Raw genomic sequence first — 5653 nt, forward strand, 5'->3', positions numbered from 1 at the left:
TGAACTTGGATATGCACCAACCATGTCAAGATCAATTCCTTTTGATCCCAAACTTCTCCCACATCACTTTGGAGGCATTTGTGAGCATAGAGTCCAGCCAGTTTTCCAAAACCATGATTTTCGTTTTTCACCAAAATCACCACCAAGCCACAAAATCAAGCCAAAAAACCAAAATCATGGAACTTGGCTATGCACCAACCATGTCAAGATCAATTCCTTTTGCTCCCAAACTTCTCCCAAATCACTTTGAAGGCATTTGTGGTGATTGAGACCAGCCAGTTTTCCAAAACCAACATTTTCGTTTTTCACCAAAATCACCACCAAGTCACAAAATCAAGCCAAAAAACCAAAATCATGGAACTTGGCTCTGCACCAACCATGTCAAGATCAATTCCTTTTTGATCCCAAACTTCTCCCACATCACTTTGAAGGCATTTGTGAGGATTCAGTCCAGCCAGTTTTCCAAAACCAACATTTTCGTTTTTCACCAAAATCACCACCAAGCCACAAAATCAAGCCAAAACACCAAAATCATGGAACTTGGCTATGCACCAACCATGTCAAGATCAATTCCTTTTGATCCCAAACTTCTACCACATCACTTTGAAGGCATTTGTGAGGATTGAGTCCAGCCAGTTTTCAAAAACCATGATTTTCGTTTTTCACCAAAATCACACCCAAGTCACAAAATCATGAACTTGGCTATGCACCAACCATGTCAAGATCAATTCCTTTTGATCCCAAACTTCTCCCACATCACTTTGGAGGCATTTGTGAGGATAGAGTCCAACCAGTTTTCCAAAACCATGATTTTCGTTTTTCACCAAAATCACCACCAAGTCACAAAATCATGAACTTGGCTATGCACCAACCATGTCAAGATCAATTCCTTTTGATCCCAAACTTCTCCCATATCACTTTGGAGGCATTTGTGAGGATAGAGTCCAGCCAGGTTTCCAAAACCATGATTTTCGTTTTTCACCAAAATCACCACCAAGTCACAAAATCATGGCACTTGGCTATGCACCAACCATGTCAAGATCAATTCCTTTTGCTCCCAAACTTCTCCCAAATCACTTTGAAGGCATTTGTGCGGATTGAGACCAGCAAGTTTTCCAAAACCAACGTTTTCGTTTTTCACCAAAATCACCACCAAGTCAAAAAATCAAGCCAAAAAACCAAAATCATGGAACTTGGCTATGGACCAACAATGTCAAGATCAATTCCTTTTGATCCCAAACTTCTCCCACATCACTTTGGAGGCATTTGTGAGGATTGAGTCCAGCCAGTTTTCAAAAACCATGATTTTCGTTTTTCACCAAAATCACCACCAAGCCAGAAAATCAAGCAAAAAAACCAAAATCATGGAACTTGGCTATGCACCAACCATGTCAAGATCAATTCCTTTTGCTCCCAAACTTCTCCCACATCACTTTGAAGGCATTTGTGGAGATTGAGTCCAGCCAGTTTTCAAAAACCATGATTTTCGTTTTTCACCAAAATCACCACCAAGTCACAAATTCATGAACTTGGCTATGCACCAACCATGTCAAGATCAATTCCTTTTGATCCCAAACTTCTCCCACATCACTTTGGAGGCATTTGTGAGCATAGAGTCCAGCCAGTTTTCCAAAACCATGATTTTCGTTTTTCACCAAAATCACCACCAAGCCACAAAATCAAGCCAAAAAACCAAAATCATGGAACTTGGCTATGCACCAACCATGTCAAGATCAATTCCTTTTGCTCCCAAACTTCCCCCAAATCACTTTGAAGGCATTTGTGGTGATTGAGACCAGCCAGTTTTCCAAAACCAACATTTTCGTTTTTCACCAAAATCACCACCAAGTCACAAAATCAAGCCAAAAAACCAAAATCATGGAACTTGGCTATGCACCAACCATGTCAAGATCAATTCCTTTTGATCCCAAACTTCTCCCACATCACTTTGAAGGTATTTGTGAGGATTGAGTCCAACCAGTTTTCCAAAACCATGTATTTCGTTTTTCACCAAAATAACCACCACGCCACAAAATCAAGCCAAAACACCAAAATCATGAACTTGGCTATGCACCAACCATGTCAAGAACAATTCCTTTTGCCCCCAAACTTCTCCCACATCACTTTGAAGGCATTTGTGAGGATTGAGTCCCGCCATTTTTCCAAAACCATGATTTTCATTTTTCACCAAAATCACCACCAAGTCACAAAATCATGAATTTGGCTATGCACCAACCATGTCAAGATCAATTCCTTTTGATTCCAAACTTCTCCCACATCACTTTGAAGGGATTTGTGAGGATTGTGTCCAGCCAGTTTTCCAAAACCATGATTTTCGTTTTTCACCAAAATCACCACCAAGTCACAAAATCAAGCCAAAAAACCAAAATCATGGAACTTGGCTATGCACCAACCATGTCAAGATCAAGTCCTTTTGATCCCAAACTTATCCCACATCACTTTGAAGGCATTTGTGAGGATTGAGTCCAGCCAGTTTTCCAAAACCAACATTTTCGTTTTTCACCAAAATCACCACCAACCCACAAAATCATGAACTTGGCTATGCACCAACCATGTCAAGATCAATTCCTTTTGATCCCAAACTTCTCCCACATCACTTTGGAGGCATTTGTGAGGATTGAGTCCAGCCAGTTTTCCAAAACCAACATTTTCGTTTTTCACCAAAATCACCACCAACCCACAAAATCATGAACTTGGCTATGCACCAACCATGTCAAGATCAATTCCTTTTGTTCCCAAGCTTCTCCCACATCAGTTTGAAGGCATTTGTGAGGATTGAGTCCAGCCAGTTTTCCAAAACCATGATTTTCGTTTTTCACCAAAATCACCACCAAGTCACAAAATCAAGCCAAAAAACCAAAATCATGGAACTTGGCTATGCACCAACCATGTCAAGATCAATTCCTTTTGATCCCAAACTTCTCCCACATCACTTTGGAGGCATTTGTGAGGATTGAGTCCAGCCAGTTTTCCAAAACCATGATTTTCGTTTTTCACCAAAATCACCACCAACCCACAAAATCATGAACTTGGCTATGCACCAACCATGTCAAGATCATTTCCTTTTGATCCCAAACTTCTCCCACATCACTTTGGAGGCATTTGTGAGGATTGAGTCCAGCCAGTTTTCCAAAACCATGATTTTCGTTTTTCACCAAAATCACCTCCAAGCCACAAAATCAAGCCAAAACACCAAAATCATGGAACTTGGCTATGCACCAACCATGTCAAGTTCAATTCCTTTTGATCCCAAACATCTCCCACATCACTTTGAAGGCATTTGTGAGGATTGAGTTCAGCCAGTTTTCCAAAACCAACTTTTTCGTTTTTCACCAAAATCACCACCAAGTCACAAATTCAAGCCAAAAAACCAAAATTACGGAACTTGGCTATGCACCAACCATGTCAAGATCAATTCCTTTTGTTCCCAAGCTTCTCCCACATCAGTTTGAAGGCATTTGTGAGGATTGAGTCCAGCCAGTTTTCCAAAACCATGATTTTCGTTTTTCACCAAAATCACCACCAAGTCAAAAAATCATAAACTTGGCTATGCACCAAACATGTCAAGATAAATTCCTTTTGATCCCAAACATCTCCCACATCACTTTGGAGGCATTTGTGAGGATTGAGTCCGGCCAGTTTTCCAAAACCATGATTTTCGTTTTTCACCAAAATCACCACCAAGCCACAAAATCAAGCCAAAAAACCAAAATCATGGAACTTGGCTATGCACCAACCATGTCAAGATCAATTCCTTTTGATTCCAAACTTCTCCCACATCACTTTGAAGGCATTTGTGAGGATTCAGTCCAGCCAGTTTTCCAAAACCGACATTTTCAGTTTTCACCAAAATCACCACCAAGCCACAAAATCAAGCCAAAACACCAAAATCATGAACTTGGCTATGCACCAACAATGTCAAGATCAATTCCTTTTGATTCCAAACTTCTCCCACATCACTTTGAAGGCATTTGTGAGGATTGAGTCCAGCCAGTTTTCCAAAACCATGATTTTCGTTTTTCACCAAAATCACCACCAAGTCACAAAATCATGAACTTGGCTATGCACCAACAATGTCAAGATCAATTCCTTTTGATTCCAAACTTCTCCCACATCACTTTGAAGGCATTTGTGAGGATTGAGTCCAGCCAGTTTTCCAAAACCATGATTTTCGTTTTTCACCAAAATCACCACCAAGTCACAAAATCATGAACTTGGCTATGCACCCACCATGTCAAGATCAATTCCTTTTGATCCCAAACTTCTCCCACATCACTTTGCAGGCATCTGTGTGGATTGAGTTCAGCCAGTTTTCCAAAACCATGATTTTCGTTTTTCACCAAAATCACCACCTAGTCACAAAATCAAGCGAAAAAACCAAAATCACGGAACTTGGCTATGCACCAACCATGTCAAGATCAATTCCTTTTGCTCCCAAGCTTCTCCCACATCACTTTGGAGGCATTTGTGAGGATTGAGTCCAGCCAGTTTTCCAAAACCATTATTTTCGTTTTTCACCAAAATCACCACCAAGCCACAAAATTAAGCCAAAACACCAAAATCATGGAACTTGGCTATGCACCAACCATGTCAAGATCAATTCCTTTTGCTCCCAAACATCTCCCACATCACTTTGAAGGCATTTGTGAGGATTGAGTCCAGCCAGTTTTCCAAAACCAACATTTTCGTTTTTCACAAAAATCACCACCAAGTCACAAAATCATGAACTTGGCTATGCACCAACCATGTCAAGATCATTTCCTTTTGATCCCAAACTTCTCCCACATCACTTTGGAGGCATTTGTGAGGATTGAGTCCAGCCAGTTTCCCAAAACCATGATTTTCGTTTTTCACCAAAATCACCTCCAAGCCACAAAATCAAGCCAAAACACCAAAATCATGAACTTGGCTATGCACCAACCATGTCAAGATCAATTCCTTTTGATCCCAAACATCTCCCACATCACTTTGAAGGCATTTGTGAGGATTGAGTTCAGCCAGTTTTCCAAAACCAACTTTTTCGTTTTTCACCAAAATCACCACCAAGTCACAAAATCAAGCCAAAAAACCAAAATCACGGAACTTGGCTATGCACCAACCATGTCAAGATCAATTCCTTTTGTTCCCAAGCTTCTCCCACATCAGTTTGAAGGCATTTGTGAGGATTGAGTCCAGCCAGTTTTCCAAAACCATGATTTTCGTTTTTCACCAAAATCACCACCAAGTCACAAAATCATAAACTTGGCTATGCACAAACATGTCAAGATCAATTCCTTTTGATCCCAAACATCTCCCACATCACTTTGGAGGCATTTGTGAGGATTGAGTCCGGCCAGTTTTCCAAAACCATGATTTTCGTTTTTCACCAAAATCACCACCAAGCCACAAAATCAAGCCAAAAAACCAAAATCATGGAACTTGGCTATGCACCAACCATGTCAAGATCAATTCCTTTTGATTCCAAACTTCTCCCACATCACTTTGAAGGCATTTGTGAGGATTCAGTCCAGCCAGTTTTCCAAAACCAACATTTTCGGTTTTCACCAAAATCACCACCAAGCCACAAAATCAAGCCAAAACACCAAAATCATGAACTTGGCTATGCACCAACAATGTCAAGATCAATTCCTTT

This window comes from Phaseolus vulgaris, chromosome 5 (assembly GCF_051622355.1).
Source record: "Phaseolus vulgaris cultivar YP4 chromosome 5, ASM5162235v1, whole genome shotgun sequence".
Classification (NCBI taxonomy): domain Eukaryota; kingdom Viridiplantae; phylum Streptophyta; class Magnoliopsida; order Fabales; family Fabaceae; genus Phaseolus; species Phaseolus vulgaris.